Raw genomic sequence first — 21,359 nt, forward strand, 5'->3', positions numbered from 1 at the left:
TAACCTCGCAAAAGAAAAAGGATTATTTTAACTTTATACATCTGTTTATTAAATTCAGAATCAAACGCACAACGGTGAAGCATCTTTGCTTCAGAGTTCTTTGCAGGGTGTGTGGGTGTTCCAGCAGCACTGCAGGTTTACAAGATGCTAGCTTTATTAATCTGTGTCATATCGCTGTCTTCTGATGACCCTTTGTACTATCTAAAACTTAATCTTATTGAAATTGATTTTCCGTGCCTTGGCAGGTGAAGATACCTACTGCCCATTGATTTGCTAAGAACTACCTGCACAGATGGGCCGCTCACTCACAAAATTCAACAACTCCCGAATGCCTTTGTTTTGTTTCTCTAACAGCAACAGAAGCCCTTGGAAGAAGTTGACACTTATTGTACTTATATAATTTTCAGGATTTTTGGGGGGAAATATGAGAATTATAAATATAGCTGCCGGAGAAATTCTCAGCCTTGTAGCCGTGGTTGTCAGTCAGTTCATTGGTGGGTAATAAAATAGTGACACTGCAATCATCTATTGGCTGGTTACAGAAAAATCCACTTAGGACATAATTAAATATTGTGTTGACAGTAGTGACAAGACTTCGTACTGTAAATTAAAAATAGAAAGGTTTAGCACCCTTCAGAAAAAAAATAAGAAGAAGAATTAATAAATATATTGGGAAGTAGTTTCTAGGTGTTCTGTCAAGAACCTGCTAATTAGGAAAGGATAAACCATCGCAGTAGAAAGATAATTAACTAAAGCTGTGTTCATTCTTTTGCATTTGAAAAGCCACAGCACAACCTCCTGACACAGGTCACACCGCCGATCCCGAGATACTGCTTATATAGCACCCAATAAACAATACACTAAAGAACCCCCGAGCATTCACACAACTCAGGTGTGGCTGATGTAATAGTATACTGATGTAATAGAAGGCATACCAGAGTCCTCTATTGTACTGTTCTCAGCTGTTCTTAATAGTGTCACAACAAAAACTAATATCTATGTTTGTTACTGATTTAAATCAGTGAAACAATTTGTATTAAGGCTGGCCATGCACTATACAATATTTTGCCCAATTCGACATTCAAACGTCATATTAGGCTGATTATTTGTTTATCACCTGAGCTCATAACCCCACAAACTTCCACACTATTTACCCATGGGCAACATTCAATGTCGGTTCTTTGACCAACATCGACGGGACATTGATCAAAATGTTGATCGTAAAAAAAATCACAGTCCAATTAATGCCACAGTCGGGTAGTGTATGGCCACTGGACCACTGAAAACAGAATTCACATTAGATTTAGCCAGTATGCCAGATGATATATTGATTCCATCGGTGAACAACTACATGACCTAGATACATAATGCTGCCTAAGATGCTAGCCTATATCATGTAGGCATACATGTTTATATGTGTACATATGTACGTGCCATCGGTGAGTTGTGCGCAGGGTAAGCCGAATGATGGCTCCCTCTGCTGCCGTAGTACTTCCCGTCAGCTTTAAATACTATTTCCCCTCTGAGTTGTCGCATCTCGAGGGAGATGTAATTCAGGGTCCAGCAACTGCTGGAGCCCCAAATCACCCTTACACACTCCACACAGCATTTAATTGCTGCTATGCGGTGCCTAGTTACGTTCAGTACCAAAACAACCTGTTTCGGTTTATATACCCTCTAGGAGAGAGCCCTTAATCCAAGACATAGAAATAGGGACTTGCTGAAGTTGTCAGTTAGACCCTTTCTTTTCTCCTTTCCTTCTCCCAATCATTCATACCTAGCAGTTGGCCCATCTGTAACAGGATGCCTCACCAAACAACTGAAAGACAAAGTGTCAGCTTTCATGGAAGGGGCAGTGAAGTTGTGTTCAAAGGTGTATGGAGTGAGACTCAGGGTAAAGATTGTATCCATCCTTCCCTCCCTCGTTAACCTGCTCCCATTGGCCAAATGTCACCATCAGTAGTAATCTAAACTTTGCATCAGGATTAGTGATAAGCACAAACCTAGCATAATCAAAATTTCACATTGTAATTTGCAATTACAATGCAAAATTGTAAAGCGAAATTTCAGGACAAAAATTTTAATTCATTTTGTTCGGAATTGTAATTAGGATCCATTATTTTACAATTACGCATAATTTTGTGCTGACTTTAGTAGTTAAAAGCAAAGCCACATAAATGTTATCACCACCAAAATTGCTACCCATGTTAAAGAGAATCTGTATTGTTAAAATCACACAAAAGTAAACATACCAGTGCGTTAGGGGACATCTCCTATTACCCTCTGTCACAATTTCGCCGCTCCCCGCCTTATTAAAAGTGGTTAAAAACAGTTTTAAAAAGTTTGTTTATAAACAAACAAAATGGCCACCAAAACAGGAAGTAGGTTGATGTACAGTATGTCCACACATAGAAAATACATCCATACACAAGCACGCTGTATACAGCCTTCCTTTTGAATCTCAAGAGATCATTTGTGTGTTTCTTTCCCCCTGCATCTCTCATGCACTGAAGTTTCAGGCTGCTCTTTTCTTCCTGCAAACAGCTTTGCCCTTGTCTGTAATTCCTCACTATGTGCAAGCCCAGCCAGCTCAGAGGACAATTTATCCAGCTTGTAAAAGATAAGAGAGAAGAGAGAAGCTGCTCTAATCTAAATAACACACAGGCAGTGTGCATAGAGGGGCGTGGAAGGGAGAGTTCATAGCAGAACCACAACACTGAAGAACTTGGCAGCCTTCCAGACACAGACCTGACAAGTCTGACAAGAGAGAGATAAGTTGATTTATTACAGAGACTGTGATAGTACAAAGTGCTGCAGTAAGCCAGAACACATTAGAATAGCTTTTGGAACTTGTAGGATGATAAAAAACAGGATGCAATTTTTGTTACGGAGTCTCTTTAAGGGGAATAGTGGGAACAATATCAAAATATGCAAAGGAAAAATGCATTTTAACCACTTGCCGACCGCGCACTCATACCGCGCGTCGGCAAAGTGGCAGCTGCAGGACCAGCGATGCAGTTCTGCGTCGCCGGCTGCAGGCTAATTAATCAGGAAGCAGCCGCTCGCGCGAGCGGCTGCTTCCTGTCAATTCACGGCGGGGGGCTCCGTGAATAGCCTGCGGGCCGCCGATCGCGGCTCGCAGGCTAAATGTAAACACAAGCGGAAATAATCCGCTTTGTTTACATTGTACAGCGCTGCTGCGCAGCAGCGCCGTAAGGCAGATCGGCGATCCCCGGCCAATCAGCGGCCGGGGATCGCCGCCATGTGACAGGGGACAGCCTGTCACTGGCTGCACAGGACGGATAGCGTCCTGTGCAGCCCAGATCACCAGGGGGGACAGGGAGGAGAGGGAGGGGGGAATCTCGCCACGGAGGGGGGCTTTGAGGTGCCCCCCCCGCAACACCCATCAGGCAGGAGCGATCAGACCCCCCCAGCACATCATCCCCCTAGTGGGGAAAAATGGGGGGGTGATCTGGTCGCTCTGCCTGCACCCTGATCTGTGCTGGGGGCTGCACAGCCCACCCAGCACAGATCAGCTAAAACAGCGCTGGTCCTTAAGGGGGGTAAAGGGTGGGTCCATAAGTGGTTAAACTAGATAAAATTACATTTTGCGGTTTAAAAACCATGTTTCCTTTGAGTTTTTAAAATAGATTTTCTTAAAAACTAGAAAAAAGTATATGTCCTCCACTACATTATGTGGGGAGAGAGAGAGGCAGGCCCCTTAGTTCTCAGGGGGGGGGGGGGGTGACAGATACTGGGCCACACTTGTTACTAAGGGAGGACAGGTTTGTAAACTGTACAGATGCTTGTACAGATTTGTAAATTGGCTGCACTTCATACTAAGGGGGGGGAAGTTAGGTGGGGGGACCCAGTGTAATTTTTGCCTTATATTTTGTTGTTAGGCCCCTGCTGTCTGCTATACATTGGCTGTTTATATCTTAAAGTTGGAGATAAAACAATATCTTCTTGACACTCCACTCCAGAGAGCTCATTGGGTACAGTGTGGTACACAGGTAGGTAAACACTACAAAGAGTTATGGGGCCATATGCAATTCAATTTTTCACCTGTGTTTTCTCCAAGGTGATATTTTTGCAACTTAAAATAAAATACCTTTTAAGCCCCCAGCAAGCAAACAAATACTCAAAATATATTTTACAGTAATGTTTTACCTACTTTTTGGTACTTTTTTCCATTGCAAAGTGCTAAAAAGTTATTTTAAATTGAAGATTAAAAAGTATCTCCTAGGAGAAAACTCAGGTGAAATGGTGAATTGCATATGGGCCATGGAGTGGAAATCAGTTACATTAAAGGGATACTGTAGAGGGGTCGGGGGAAAATGAGTTGAAGTTACCCGGGGCTTGTAATGGTCCCCCACAGACATCCTGTGCCCACGCAGCCACTCACCGATGCTCCGGCCCCACCTCCGGTTCACTTCTGGAATTTCAGACTTTAAAGTCTGAAAACCACTGCGCCTGCGTTGCCGTTTCCTCGCTTCCCCTGATGTCACTAAGAGCGTACTGCGCATTCGCAGACCATACTGAGCCTATGCAGTACGCTCCTGGTGACATCAGCGGGATCGAGGACACGGCAACGCAGGCGCAGTGGTTTTTAGACTTCAAAGTCTGAAATTCCAGAAGTGAACCAGAGGCGGGGCCAGAGCATCAGTGAGTGGCTGCACGGTCACAGGACATCTGCGGGGGACCATTAGAAGCCCCGGGTAAGTTCAACTCATTTTCCCCCGACCCCACTACAGACAGTATCCCTTTAAGGACATGTTTTGTGAACTTGTTGAGATGTCATAAAACTGGCAGTTAATTTAGAAGCTGCTTATTTGAGATTAAGTACACAGGGAAGGAGGCACCCCACAAAAATAAATAGTTGCTTTAAAAAAGATGGAAAGCTAAAACATGCCTCCTTCGATGAAATCAGTCTGGGGTAATTATAGTCTTATTGCATTAAAGTGTTATAAAGTGGTGATTTGACTTTACCTAGAGGGGAAAGCCTCTGCTTAGTAACCCTTTTAAAAAAATTTTTTTTTGGGGGGGGGGGGGGCAAAAAATTATTGATGGGTCCTGCAGTATTCACATCCTTTCCCTCCCCTTGTTGACTCTCACAATTCACTACTACAGAACTAGTTAATTGAGTGGACACTGATGCTTTCATTTTACTGTGTATTTCTGGCTTACATCAGGATAGCCATAACATATCATACAATCAAGTATTTTTTTCTAAAAGGTTAGTAATAAAGAATTCCCTAACTTTAGCTCTGATGTTATATTATGCCCTACGGTATTTATAAAGTTTTTTTTCCCCTTGAAAAGGTGAGTGACATAAAGGATGGCCCATAAAGACTGCTTACTGCTGGATTGTGATGTCATTGAACTTATCCAATAAAACATCACCACTCAACAACATCATATGTAAGCCTGCTGAGTTATGGGCCTTGTTACCTTGAGGCAAAACCATGCTGTCAGCAGAGATAGCACAGAGCACATCGCAATGACAAAGCCCCTTTCCAGGACATGAAAAAGCTTGCTATTACAATGTAATATATGAACTGTTCAAAGACTTTATTAAATGTGACAGTAGCAGCTGCATTGGCTAAAACAACGCCAGAGCAGTGGGCTGTATCTTAAATCTAGTGACGGCTGCTGCAAATAAGTGCAATTACATTAACAAGCCAATTAAAAATTCTTTAAAGGGCCACTGATCACAAACACAAGTTGCTCACAGAAAGAAAAAGGTGATGACCTCACTAAAGACATTTACAAAAATTCAGTGCATTGATGGTTACCAGGGTTATTTATATCATGCTTGTTTTTTTTCTGTACTATAGATCATCGTATTGCAGTGTATTATCAACCTTGTCTCTTCTCCCTGCTTGGCCAAAAGCCAATAGCCATCCTGGTTATAGAGATGGCCCAAACTGTTCTCCCGGCGAATACTTTGCAGCGAAAAATGCGTGTTCTCGTTCATTCTTCATTCCCTCAGGCGAACACATGGCGTGATTGACCCGCCCCTATACATTATAATGGAGCCAAAATTTGACTCCTCACCCCAGAGTCAGCAGACACATGGCAGCCAATCAGCTATCCCTCCCACCTGGACCACCCTCCACCTATCGGAAAGCCACCACAGCAGCCATTTTCCAGTCTGTGTTTGGCAGATCAGGGCTTTAAATTCCGCAGAATCTAAATGAATATCCCTATTCAGCACCTTTTTGAAGATAAGAGGTGGACTGCTGGAAGTAAATACAGTAGACTTCTGGACATTCCCATGATAACCAGGTAGTGGTGTCATGAACATGAAATTTTCAGTTTTGGTGAACCGCCATAGATTTCAATGGTCAGGGAATTTTAAAACCTATAGGGACTGTTTCTGGCCACAAAAGTGATGGAAAAGTTGTTTCAAGTGGCCTAACACCTGAACCATTTTCAGCCCCTATGGTCATGCTTAGATAATTTAATGACAGTTAAGTGACCAAATAAAGACAGATTCTGCTCTGAGACCTTATACAGGGGGCAGTAGTGGACACTAGATGCCACAAGTGGTGGTGAAGGATTATTGGGTTGTAGTCAGTGCACTACGTACTAAGACCAGGAGAACTGTCTCCAGCAGCTAACGAGTGCACTGGGCACACAGGATTGCATTATAACAATATCAAGAAAAAGAAAAACAGCCCTTCGAAGGGTGAACTACTGTAGCACTAAGCACTGACTGCACCCTTCTGCAACAGTTAAAGTTCACTGTATGGACACACTGAACATCAATATCACAACATCAAAACAGAGCCTTTAGAAAGGTTCTGGGGTTATGTAGATGGTGAATTGGTTTTGTAGCAGCAAGAAACTCCACTGGGGCACAGAACACAGGCCTAACTAACGCTTTCCCTCTCTGCAGCACACTCCTCCTTATTTCTGATCTGAAATCGGCTTTTCCAATCGGAATTCAGTAATTGGAATTCTGTGAAAATCCAATTTACTGCAACTCGGTAATTTTAGTCCAATCACAAAACTCAGAAGAATTGGACCAATCAGAGAATGTAGAATTTTTCTTCAAAAAAAAAGATTACAGCTGTAATTTTAGACCAATCACATGATTCTGTTTTTTCGATTTCCAGATTTTGTGACTACCAAGTTCCGATTTTTTTGCATTGTCTGATGAAAAAAATGACGAATAAAATACTCCTCAGAAATTGGAAAATCAGTAAAACAGAAAATAAAAAAAACAGAAAATCAGAAAATTGGCAATGGCAGAAATCACAATTTCTGCAGAATCGTAAATTGGCATTTACAAGCATTCCTAGTGGTGAATTTAACGTTGATCATGGTGAAGTGGTAGGAATTATAGGTTATCACTTTTTAAAATAAAGAATACTCCAAAATAAATACATGTAATAAGAGGGCTTCAGAACTTTGTTAGTTGTGTCCTCTTTAGCAGGACTGCTATAAGGCAGACCTCCCTCAACATCACCATCTGGGGCAACTTCTGTAAAAAATATTATTATATAAATATACATATTTGGTATTATCATACTGAGCTAAGGGAACACGTGGTGATTAGTATTATTGTTTTGGTGGTTTATTGTTGCAAAAGCACCTCTGATCAATGTGTACATACAAGTGTGGAGGCACCACGGCTCACCAGGCATGTACAGAAACATTATAACGGAGACTTCTTTTGTCTGAAATTTTCAGGGAATGAATTATGAAAAACCTTGAACTTGGAGGTAGGGGAAGTGGTTGTTTGCCCTTAGTCTGCAGCAATAAAAGGTTTTGTGTATATTCCACCTTAATGGCTTTGGTCCTATGAGCTTGGATGATAACAATGTCTTGTTTTTTGGACCCTTAGGACACATATTAATGTAGAATATCTAATTTCTTGAGCCTTTTGTCTCTTCCTTGTATGCATTTATGTGATGCTTCCAATAGACTGTTTATTATGGTATATATTGGTCCTTGGTTTTCTGCATCACATCGCAATGGGTGGAATCTTTGGCTCCTTTATGCAGTGATGAGGCTGGTGTCTGTGGTCATCTACCCTGTCCCTCCAGTGTTGCAGACTTGCACACTGTCCTTTTTGATTGGTGCTACAAAGCATGGCTTATGATGTGTGCTAGATGAATAGGAATCAAGGGAAAAGTGGCAGTGGCATCGTTGAGGACTTTTCCTTTCAATAACCATCCATCAGTGCAGCTGGAACAATGTATGTTAGAGTGATGATGGCCAGTGTAGCTAGGGCAGGCCTAGGCTCATTACAAGTGCCCATTTCTCAAATCTTATTTTAGCAACAGTCGTGGTGTGGACACATCACATCAAGGGGCTTGTTTATGGGTTGATGGATGTTCCAGTCTCAAATGCAGTTTCCTGACAACTTCACCACCAAGCCACATGATCACTACTTGGACCTTTTGGAGTGGGGAGAGGAAAACCTGATGAGCTAAAGGTAAAAGAATATATTTTCTTTTATATTACAGCTGCCAGGTTTTATAGTGCTGGCTTTTGGTGTGTTTTCCATGGCATGCTGCTTTGGGGTGTTTCTAGAGGTATATACTGAAGGACAATGAATAGGAACTATACTTTTGTCTGCTCTATATCTTCTTTATGGATCTGGATCAGTATTGGTCTTTGTAGCAGCAATTTATTTCCTGTTTTTTCCCAGTTTCTACCACTGTGCTTGTGGTCTGTTATTGGAACCCTATGATTCAAAAGCTTTGCAGCAGTTCCCCTGTAATCCTGCGCTCCAGGCAGTGCCACTTTGTACTAATCTACACCCTTCCCTAGTAATCACTCAACAGCCTAGTTACTACAGTATATACTATATACCATACTATATACTATATCCCAGGGCCACAGCCTGGTACCAGGAAGAAGGTCACTTTGGGTTATTTAGGGTTAAGAGTCAAAGCGGGTGCATGGTCACATGTGGAAGAATATGCCAGCATGTCACTACAGTCATGTCACCGCAATCTGATTGCAACAACAGCTCTTCGGGAAGGGGAAGGAGCCACAGCAGAAAAAAACTTTTTAAGTTAAGTTTGCATTTTTTCTGAGTTTTCTTTAACTATAAAGGTCCTGCTAAAGCCTTAACAAAGGCAACTAAGCAGAATGAGCATAGGTTAAAAAAAAATGCTAAACACACCTATAATTGTCCATTACTAGCTGTCTTGATCATAATAAGGGAAGATATCAGAGGTGTGTTTATTACTGCTAAAACCTCACCCCTTGTGCCTGGTACACACTATGTAACTGATCAATTTATTATCAAAGCGACTGGAAAATCAATCAGAAAAACGATGAGAAACCAGATTGAACCTGTCGGAAATAATTGATTCAACCCATCTATTTGACGGTAAATTGCATGGTGTATACCAGGCATTAGACCTTGGAATATTAAAAGGTTGACTAACATAAAATGGTGGGGAGAGGTGTGCAGGGGAAAGATCACTATGACCACTCTGCATGTAGTAGTCTGCTACTTGGGTGCAAAATTACATCACTAAGGGGGTCTCTGGAGATGGTAAAAAAATAACCAGGCATTTTTTATTCATTTTCATTGCTATATCAGCTCTCAAGTGTACTAAATGTAACTTAGAGACAAAACACAGCATTAAAGTTGTGGGCTCCAGACCCTGGGTGAGGAGGGAGGCCTTCAAGAGGTACCAAAGAAACCCTCTATTTGAGGCTGTTTTAGAAATAGATTTTGCATTGCCATTTACTTCAATGGGCTTGATTCACAAAGCGGTGCTAACCTAGTTAGAGACTTTAGGCGTGATAACCATTGCATCATGCTGGTGAAAAGCCAGTTTAGGCGTGATAAGTTTAGGCGTGATAAGTTTAGATAAGTGTAGATAGCGTGCAAAGTCCCACACGCAAAGCAGCGCCATTAAACTCTATGCAAAGTGCACCAGACTTTGCTAGCGCAAAACTTTTGATCAGCTGTGCACTGCGGTGCTAACCCAGTTATCACGCCTAAACTTATCACACCTAAACTTATCACTCCTAAACTGAGTTTTGGCGTGATAAAGGGCTTTTCACCAGCGTGCTAACTGTTAGCACCGCTTTGTGAATCAAGCCCTATGCATTTTCTTAGCATCAGCTTAACAGGGTTACCAGTTAAATAGGAACTCCACCCATGAAGGTCATCTCTATAGACTCTTCTTTAAAAATGCTGGTGCATGCAGGTAAACGTCTGCATCTTTCTGCACCACTCGTCAGGCTATTAGCTTTATTTCTAATTTATTAGCTTAATTTCTGAATTATTAGCTTTAATTCTAATTCTTATAAAGGAGTGCAGCAGCCAGAAAAGCAGGACAGGCAGTTTTAAACACTTATTATCTAATGCATCAGGCTTTTCAAAGTAAGAACTTTAGAGAAGGAATTTGTACAAGTATGTATCTCATACCTGCAGAAAATGGTTTCTTATTGCTGATAGGGCTGGTTGATATTATATACATGGGGCTTGTGTAAATCCACTGGCAAAACTGTGAGAAGAGTTAAATACTTTAGTACACACTGAGTAAGGAATATCCATGGCTGCAGGGCTGGCCACAAAGAGTTCATCTTTTTTTTCACAGGGAGGAAATAGACTGGGTCAGGTGATTTACTCTAATGCTGGGGAATGAACTCCTATTCTCCTTGCAACCAGGAGTCAAGAGGGCTGAATAAAGAGCCATCCTCCAGGTATTTCATGCATATTTATTGCAGAAAGTATAGACGCCTTAAACACAAAACTTTGTGCTCTGCTAGAAAATGTAAATTTATTATCATAACAAGCATTAAAAAAATGTGAGGTTTAGGCCCTTTGATCTAATTATTAGTTTGCGTTGTCTTTAGGAAGTCTACACTGCCCTTCCTGCCTTTCACTTGCTGTACACAAGCAAAATGTTTAATCTAAAGTCTAATTCTATTTGTATCTATAAAAAGACTTATAAACACCCGCTTTACCATCAGATGAAATCACTATATTCAAAAAACTGATATTTCTATTTCTTATGTAAGAAAGTACCATGTCAGTGCTTAAATCATAGATTATTCCTGTAGCAACCAAAACTGTTAATATATAAGAATATGAGCAATAAGATAGATTGTATTTTATATACCCTTTTGTTGTAAGAAATACACACATCTTTTAATAAGACATTATTGCTGCTCTATTAATTGGTTGTGGTTACAAGAGAATAGTACAGCTGGCTAACTGCCCTGGAGACTATGGAACATCACTGACTACATACAGTATATCTTGCCTGATCCTCCAGCAATTCTTACATAGCAACCTAAACAGAAAAATGCCCACTGCATTCATTTAGCTGTATAAGAAGGAACATTAAAATAAGTCTGGACAACCTTAAATGTATCCTGCCTACACACCTATTATTTAGATTGCTGTACCTGACCAGTAAGTCAGAAACTAAAACACTGAAAAGCACTGCAAGCACTTAGGCCTTACATTCACTAAACATCAAAGAAAAATCGAATTATAACCGTTAAAAAAAGAACAACATTTTATAGTATTTTGTGTGTTAGAAAACATAACAGCATGTTTAAAATGGAAATAAAGGTAAAACGACCTTTATTTCAAGTAGCATGGACAGATAATGGCTACTGGTAAATTATTTTTCAGTGCCGCCATTGGTATTTTGTACATTACTGGTGGTCAGCTTGCTATGTACTGAATAGCTCTAGTGTGGTTGCTGACATCATCAAACAGCTGCCCTTTTCTTTTCCAACTTGTTTCAGCCATGGCTGTAAGGCATACAATTTACAATATTTTTATTGACTTGAGCTTCAGCAACTATATGAACACAGTGAAGTGAGGTGGTTCTACACCTTAACTACCGTACTACTGCTCCACACCAATGGGCGTGGCTGCGGCGGCAGCCTCAGGACTGCCTAATGTCAATTGGTGTCAGGTCCTGGAGCCGGCTACTGCAGGAGATCACGCGCAGGCTGCACGCGCATCTCCTGCTTGGGGGTGGAGCTCCGCCCCACCTTCAGTCTCCCCGAGCGGCGATCGCCACTCGGGAGACTGTTAGACGTTGTAATCACCGTCTATTTACATGTACAGCACTGCGATCGGCAGCAGCAGTGCTGTATTGGGGACAGCTGTGTGACACGGCTGACCCCTCCATAGGCTGGGCAGTGATCGGCTGTCATAGGCTGAAGTCTATGACAGCCGATCACCCTGGTTGGCTGGCAGGGGAGGGAGGGAGCAGGAGAAGATATATTTTAAAAAAAGCCACATTTATTAAAAAAATAAAATAAAAAAATATTTATATTAAAAAAAAAATAAACAACTGTAGAGCGATCAGACCTCACCAACAGAGAGCTCTGTTGGTGGGGGGGAAAGGGGGGGGGGGATCACTCGTGTGCTGTGTTGTGCGACTCTGCAGCTTGGCCTTAAAGCTGCAGTGGCCAATTAAGTAAAACAATAGCCTGGTCTTTAGGGGGGTTTAGCACTGCGGTCCTCAAGTGGTTAAAAAGAATGCACAGAGACAATGGGAGCCCAAATAGCACAATATGTCACTTGTACAGGGATAAAAAGAACAAAGTAGTAGTACTCAAAAAGATGGGTTGCAGCCATGGGCATCCAACCACTACAAGCAGAGATTCATGGACCCGTCTCCACTGTTTCCTGAACACTCTGGGAGTCATCATCCTGTGTCAAAATGTATGATCTTAACTATGACAAGGCTGCAGGGGAAATTCCCTCCACAGTGGTGGGGTTATGGATGCACAAAGGCATAAGAGGTACCCAATGGATACAAAACTTAATTTAAGACTTAGTTAAAAATGACTAAAATGTGGCTTACCTCTAAGACGACACTGGATTAATGCAACAAAAGATAATTTTGCACTGGCAACACGTTTCGTGGGTATGCACTAACTTCTTCAGGCCAATAGTAGTGCCACCTCTCTCTCGTCATTTTAGTTGTTTTTAAATGAGCTTTGTATCAATTTGTGTGTCTCTTATACCTTTGTGTATGAATACAATATTACAGATCTGAAGTGATACTTCTGGTGTTAAGTCATTATGGTCCATATGGCCTTCTGTACTGTAGATAGTTACAGACACTGCCCTGACCACATTTGGGTTGGGCCTACATTTTTATATATCTGTTCACATTATACGAAACACGGTTCTCTGAGACCTGCATATTACTAAACAGACTACTAAAACTATGCATAAACAAGTGTACTACAGAGCTTTGGGGCCTACTTATAATGGTGCCAGTCAGCTAACCATCAGAGGGCTATTATTTCTGTACCAACAGCATATTTCTGGAGAACTACATATTGCTTTATTTATAAAAGTGATTATTGGTTAAATAACTTTGATAATGATTGATGTGTTTCTTGTGATCTCCTCTTTTGGTGATAGATTGCTAGTTAGAGTAAGTTTCCGATTGTCGCTACATGGAACAATGTTTGTTATGGGCGCTGTGTGCTGATGGGGAGTGTCCCGCTGGTTGCCTGGTTACAGCGGGCGGGTAGACAATGACTTGGTCTGCCCACCCAGCTGACGCGTGGCGCTGTCAGGGGGTGGAGTTACACTCCCCCCCTTGGGACACAAGTCTCCCGTCAGGTTCGATCTTATGGAGGGCATGGCCTAGCGATATGACAACAGGATGTTGTCTCCCTATTGGTTTGCGCTTATGGAGGTAGCAGAGCGGGACTCCCCCCGTCTGTACGCACATAGCCGCTCCTACTGTGCTCTAAATGGAGGCACAGCGTGTTGCATATTCATGAGAAGTTCCCCATCAGGTCCGCTTGGCGGACGGCAGGGGATTGGTCGCTATAATGCGACAGGCACAGCTGATTGGTCTGTGGTGAATTGAGTGAATATAAAAGGAGACATGATTGTTGTATATTTTAGATGCTGACTGAACTTGAGAAAGGTGGTTAGTCCTCCAAAACATTGTATTTGTCAGTGATCTGCTAATAAAGTAAAAGAGCATATAAGTGGATGGTGCCGGACTCAACCTTATTCCTCTTTTGATGATAATTATCAGTAATAAGTGGTGATTCGGGGATGCCTCTGCCTCCATTGTAATGAAGTGACTATGCACCTCAATAAAATGAATATGGCCAAATAGGGTGATACCATAAATACACTTTATTAAAAACATGTTAGAACATACCGTATATAAGCAGACCAGTCATTGCACATAGAGTAATTCTCCACAGTGTGTATACAAGCGGTCTGCTCCTGTCTGCAGCCAAGGATGTACCTCACGTATGTTACCTCACCCTTAATGAGTGTCTGTAGTCTTCTGCAGCAAGCTCCACGTGAAGCATTACCTCGGAGGCCGGACAGTGAGCAGAGGAAAAAGTGCTGTGGCAGGAGGAAGCCCTAAATTGCCCCTCATGTGCATTGATCCTTATAATCTTGGGCTCTCTACGTCTTATTGAGTGCAACCCTCACTGGGAGAGGTGGAGGCTTTATTGATCCCCTCAACCTGTGGGTTCCCTGTGATGCTATTATCCACACATCATAGCATAAAGTAGAAGAGTTGTGCCGTATTCTTTATGGATTTTGTACATTTAGGGCCTGATCCAATTCACTTTTTCTCGTAAGTTTTCTCCTAGGGGAGATTTCCACATCTAATCAGTAAAATGCCTTTTAAACCACCAGCAAGCAAGAAAACACTCCGAATAATTTTTACAGTAACGTTTCACCTACATTTTGGTACTTTTTCAATTACAAAACACTGAAAAGTTATTTTAAACAGCAGATGAAAAAGTATTTCCTAGGAGAAAACTTAGGAGAAAAGTGGATTGGATCAGACCCCAAGAGAGACATACACTTGTATGCATGGAAAATGCACACAGATCAGCACAAGCAGTTTTCGGCACAACAGTCATAGTTACATAGTTACATAGTTACATAGTTATTTTGGTTGAAAAAAGACATACGTCCATCGAGTTCAACCAGTACAAAGTACAACACCAGCCTGCTCCCTCACATATCCCTGTTGATCCAGAGGAAGGCGAAAAAACCCTTACAAGGCATGGTCCAATTAGCCCCTAAAGGGAAAAATTCCTTCCCGACTCCAGATGGCAATCAGATAAAATCCCTGGATCAACATCATTAGGCATTACCTAGTAATTGTAGCCATGGATGTCTTTCAACGCAAGGAAAGCATCTAAGCCCCCTTTAAATGCAGGTATAGAGTTTGCCATAACGACTTCCTGTGGCAATGCATTCCACATCTTAATCACTCTTACTGTAAAGAACCCTTTCCTAAATAAATGGCTAAAACGTTTTTCCTCCATGCGCAGATCATGTCCTCTAGTCCTTTGAGAAGGCCTAGGGACAAAAAGCTCATCCGCCAAGGTATTATATTGCCCTCTGATGTATTTATACATGTTAATTAGATCCCCTCTAAGGCGTCTTTTCTCTAGACTAAATAAACCCAGTTTATCTAACCTTTCTTGATAAGTGAGACCTTCCATCCCACGCATCACTTAAGTATTCAGAAAAACACTCACGTTTTTCCACAGAAGCCAATGTAAAAACTAAGGTCATGTGCACGGTGTGTGAAAATGTGCTGTGGGCTGTCAGTTTTTTCCCACATGCAAAAATGTAAATTGGGTGTAAATAAGCATAAACAGTCTAATACAAATTTGCATTGCGGCAAAAAGTACATAAAGTAGTCAAGGATGGACCCTTTCTAAGGGGCTCAGAGGCGTAGCAATAGAGGATGCAGAGGTAGTGACAGCACCAGGACCCCTGTACCAGAGAGACCAAGTAGGGGCCTTCCTTAAATTGCTTTATTAGCTCTTTATTGGTGCTATGCTGGTATGCTAGTAACCATTAGTAGATTGTTCTCCTCCCCAGCGTACACCTCTCTTACACTGCAGCTGTCCTTGTCAACTTTTGGTGCTCCATATCAATTGTTACGCATCGAGCACTTGAAGGGGCCCAATGTAATGTAAAACTCACACTGGGGCCCAGAGCTCCTAATCTATGTTACTGAAGGGGCTTATATGTTAAGAAGTAGCCATTGCTCATCTGATAACAGATTAGCATTTTCTTCATTCCCACTGTTATTTCCAAATGTATTAAATGTTTGTTTCCTGGCAAACAGTACTGCAATGTATGACTCATCTTCCTATATCTAGATTACTATGTTATTATCACAGTTTTTATCTTTAGAGTGCATTTACACTATGTTCGTTGAGGTGTGTTACAAGATATAATCGCACAGCAAAGTGCTGCAATGGTACCCGAATGGGCCCAATCACATCATCAAATTGACTCTGCAGTACGTTGGGTTTTATCATAATAGCATGTTACACTTACATTACAGATGATATACTTTGCGTCCGCCAGGAGAAAAGCGCAATATAAATATTATTGGTGTTATCTTAACCTTCCTGGCGGTAAGCCCGAGCTGAGCTCGGGCTATGCCGCGCAGGAAGATATCTCAGCCCCTGGTGGAGCGATTTGCTCCATTTAAAATGCTGTACGCGCAGCTAGCACTTTGCTAGCCGCGCGTACAGCTTGATCGCCGCCGCTCTGCGGCGATCGCCCGTCCGCAGCGGCGCAAGAGGGCCCCCCCCCCCCCGCCAGAGCCCTGCGCTGCCCGGACCAATGAGTTCCGGGCAGCGCTATGGGCTGGATCGGAGGTGTCTGACGTCAGGACGTCGGCTGATGTCCATGACGTCATTCCGATCGTCGCCATGGCGACAGGAGAAGCCAAACAGGGGAGCGCGTTATATACGCGTTCCCCTGTTTGCTATTGATGCCGGCGACGATCGCACTAGAGGGACACATGCGCCCTCTAGTGGTGTTTCATGTAGCTACCACTCTGGTAGCTTTACATGAAACACACAAAAAAAATAAAAAAATAAAGGATTTTTGCCATTTTGGCAAAAAAAATTAACCGCCAGGAGGGTTAATAGGCCCTTAATACTTCAGATTGAGAGGTAGTTTAGATAAAACAAATTCAGTGCTGCCAGAAGCGATCTCACTGACCATTCTCTAAAGTGGCATATTTGTCCTAAAAATCTGTCCATGTGAACTGCCAACTAATGCCACCATGCATGCACAATCTCATTTGTGCTAATAGTTATTGATGCACTTTTAGATAACTGATGCAGCAGAAATATAATTATCCCGCTGTTTTGTGCATGTCTTCATCTAACTGCACCATTGTTTGGTAGTACATTTAGATTTAATGAGAAGCTGTCAACCTCTTATTGAAAACACATAATTTATGATTACATAAAATAATGAATTAGCAATCTTTTTTTGATCTCTGCCCTTCCTCCTCTAATTATGACACTTCCAGGTCCTGCAATAAGTACAGTCTTAGCCACGCATATGAAAATATTGTATTTCATGTGCATAATAGATGTCTTTATTGATGATTTGCAGAAAGGTTAAAATGCAAAGTAAAAAGCTCTACGAGACCCTTTAGCATTAAAGGGTCAGGGTGGTGTATAGCCTGCTAATGACTAAATGTTTAAAAATAACAATGCTATCTGCCAAGAAAGTTACTGCATTCCATTCAAGTGCATTGCTGACCCAGATTTCCCTTACATGAACAAGTTGAAAGCTGATTAACAAAGTGTCTTAAAGTGAACCTCCAGACTAAAAATATACTCCGCAGCATTGAAAAGGCTTGGTGTTTCTTTAACAGTTTCACAGCATCATAACTTTGTTTTTCTTACCCAAGTCTCATTTTTAGATGCACAGAAGCTAAGCTTTGCCCCATTAAAGAAATCTGCCCAGGTGTTTTCCTTGATGCTGTGCAAAGCATGATGGAATTTTTGATGTTGTTGTTCTCCTTCTGCTTTTTTGGCACAAATTTGTTTATTTAAATTTTGAATTTGAGATTTGAAGCCTAGCGCATGCAGCTGGGTAGGGTGATCAGGACACAGGACAGTTGGAACTGTGTCTCATGCTCCCTGTCACCTCCTTTCAACCAAAACGATGGCTGCCCCATGAAATCACAAACATTTGCTTGTTATTTTAACTTCTTGCCGACCGGCTGACGCCAATGGGCGTGGCCGCGGCGGCAGCCCCAGGACCGCCCAACGCTGATTGGCATCAAGTCCTGGGGCTCTGATTTGTGGGAGATTGCGCTCAGGGTGCGCGTGCATCTCCTGCTCGGGGGGGGCGGAGCTCCGCCCCCTCTTCAGTCTCCGAGCGGCAATTTCTGCTCGGGAGACTGTTAGATGGCGTGATCGCCATCTATTTACATAGTACAGCTCTGCGATCAGCAGCAGCGCTGTACTGGGGACAGCCGTGTGACATGGCTGTCCCCCTGGGGGATAAGAGAGCAATCGACTCTCATAGGAAGAAGCCTATGACAGCCGATTGCAGGATTGGCTGGATGCAGGGAGGGAGGGGAATAATCAGACTCCACCAACAGAGAGCTCTGTTGGTGGGAAAAGGGGGGGGGGGTCACTCGTGTGCTGTGTTGTGCGGCCCTAAAGCTTGGCCCTAAAGCTGCAATGGCCATTTTAGTTAAAATGGTCCTGGTCTTTAGGGGGTTAACCACTGTGGTCCTCAAGTGGTTAAAACAGGGTGGGTAAGAGGTTGTATTACCTATCTATTTTAATTAACATAACTAATGTAACTTAATGACATTATGTTTGTTTAGGCTGAAGTTCCCCTTTAAGACAGTTTACTATAGCATGCTTGTGTGACCAGGGTGCAATGGACTCTTGAGAACATATGAAATACACAAGCCAAACAATTGCTTATACTGTATTTAAGCAAAAGTGAAATACTACTTTCATTACAGAAATTGATATATAATGCTGTCTCAATTCTGAACATATTTTTGCAATTTCCAGTTATTAAAATAATCTTTTAACTTCAATTTGCAACTAGCCCAGTGTTCCAAAAAGTATAAGCTCAAACTGCAGACACTTGCAAGCAAAGCAGCTGCACTCTCTTTAAAAGTGGTATTAAACTGCAAAAAATCTAAATTTTGAAAACCACTGTAATGTGTTTTAATAACCTTATGTCTATTTGACCCGGCCTTACAACTTTCTTATTTATAAAGATACAAGCAGGATAAGTAACATACTATACCTAGCTCCCCTGGCTCTTAATCTTGCCATTTCCAGTGACTGAGGAAGAGGCTGACAACTGTTAGTGTGAGGTAGCTAATAAGATTCTGCTGAATCCCAATATCTCAGAATCCCATAGCTCAGATTCCTATGTCCAAACACACCCTGTCTGTGCAAGGATCTCAGTAAGAGTGTCTAGATGGGCAAATATGCACAAATATACACACACTTTGCTGGATGGCGCAGCTGTGAACAAGTGTTCTGCTGACATGAAACAGCTGGTAGCTGCACCATTTATCAACAGGCACCTACATAGCTCTAATCCCACTATCTTCTGATTTGCGTGTTATATTTTTCCACTTAACTAATGGCTAATGCTGATTACACACGATGGGCCATATGCAATTCACTTTTTCACTTGAGTTTTCACCTAGGAGATAATTTTTTTTTAAATAACTTTCCAGCACTTTTCAACTAAAAAAGTACCAAAAAGTAGATGAGAAGGCACTATCAAAATTGTTTTGGGTATTGTCTTGCTTTCTGATGGCTTAAAATTCATTTTATTGACAAATTTAAAAATATCACTTAGGAGAAAACTCAGGTGAAAAATTGAATTGCATATGGCCCGATATGTTTTTTTCTGCTCAAGTCTCCACTCAATCGTTTTTTTGATCCTCCGCTCAATTCTCTTATCTTCCGCTCATTTTTCTTATCTTTATCCATTCACTTCTATGAGAAATTAAGTGCTAAAACAATCAAGAGTAATGTCGGACATGATGGAATGTGTCAATTGAACGCATCTATCGAGTGGAAAAATGTATAGTGTGTACCGAGCATAAGACTTCATAAAAATTTCAACAGAAAGCATGCTTCACTGCCACCGTCAGCACATGTGCTACGCAATAAGCACTGAATGCATCGCATTATGCCTAATAGATCCATTGCAACACAGTTCCAGTGTGAACCAATATGAACAGTACCATTACAATATAATTTCATCGTATTAGCAATTTAATTACATTGCCAAACACGATGGACTGCAATTCTCTGGTAAAAGTAAATCTATAAAAGTTGGTTAAATAATTTAACAACATGTAATATATGACTTGACTTACAAACACAGTCAACTAACTATGAAGTCTCCTTGAATAAAAAATTAAAAAAAACACACAAGAAACATGTGACTCTCATTAACAAAACACACTTCTACACTTCAGGCATCTACTCTAAGCTAGCTAGAAAATATAGATTACGCTGAACTATTTATAAGCAGCTTTAAAAACACCCAAAGGCTTATATGTATCACTACCATTCAGGAAGATGGCGCCTTAATTGGAAGCCTCGTGGATTCCGGCTCTATTTATACATCGGCTGCTGCTCAATCGCAGCAGGGACACCTCTGTTTCAGCCCCTCCATGATGCCAGCAACTAAAACTGAAGTAAGGGCTGCCACAGCCGGATGCTTCTGTGACAGCCAGATTATCTTGACCAGCCTTGCTGAATGCTACCCAGGAGTTGGGACCCACCACAGAAATGAACACTACTGCACTTTTTGAACTGGAACACCTTAGCACTGCCAGGTGTCAGATGTCATCAATCAGGATCCTCAGCAGCATCAGCCAAACGGGTCATCACTGCTGAACCTTCACCTTCCTCTGCCCCCTTCCCCTCATGTCTCCTTAGGGATGACAGATGATTTCCAAGTGCGACTGGTGGTGACGTAGTATGGCAGCCTCAGCTCTTGACTTTCAGACATTATCCCCCCAATCCTTCCAGAACCTGTATAAACCAAAACCAATTCCGGGTAAAAACCCCCTTTGTACTTGGCAAATAAATTATTCTGTTTTCTGATATATGATAGCGCTGCAAGTGGAAATGGGTGCAAGGTAGCGGTAATTTTATTGATATTCTAATATCTTCTATAGTAGAATATCAGTAATTTTACCAGTATTTTACTATGTCCAACCTAATCCTATTCTCACACTAACCGATCTCCCTAGATTGTGCCTAACACTAAAACTTCCCTGGTGGATGGCTAACCTTAACCCTACCCCCCAAGCTAACTGTAGGTGGGTAACCCTTAAGACCCCTTGAACGCCTAACCCCTAAGACACCCCCATGGCTAATCCTTAAACCCCCCCCCCCCCTTCAGATGCCAGCATAGGCAACCATTAAAAAAATCAGCTATGAATTTAAATTTGGCATGGAACTTGCCAGAGAAAATGTTGGGCACCAGAGCCACCCATGCTGTATATTGTGGCTATAAGTAGTGGGCTCAGAGGTGGGTCTGGTGCTCTATATTCAAGACCTGTGCTCAAATTTACAATTAT

The 21,359-nt window shown here is 41.9% G+C and overlaps 1 protein-coding gene across 6 annotated transcripts in view; it reads right to left on the reverse strand.

Moving 5' to 3' along the window:
- Positions 1–21,359, reverse strand: part of IL1RAPL2 (interleukin 1 receptor accessory protein like 2) — a 1,439,628-nt gene that overhangs the window by 635,697 nt on the left and 782,572 nt on the right. The window lies entirely within an intron of this gene.

This window comes from Hyperolius riggenbachi, chromosome 8 (assembly GCF_040937935.1).
Source record: "Hyperolius riggenbachi isolate aHypRig1 chromosome 8, aHypRig1.pri, whole genome shotgun sequence".
In the NCBI taxonomy this organism is placed as follows: domain Eukaryota; kingdom Metazoa; phylum Chordata; class Amphibia; order Anura; family Hyperoliidae; genus Hyperolius; species Hyperolius riggenbachi.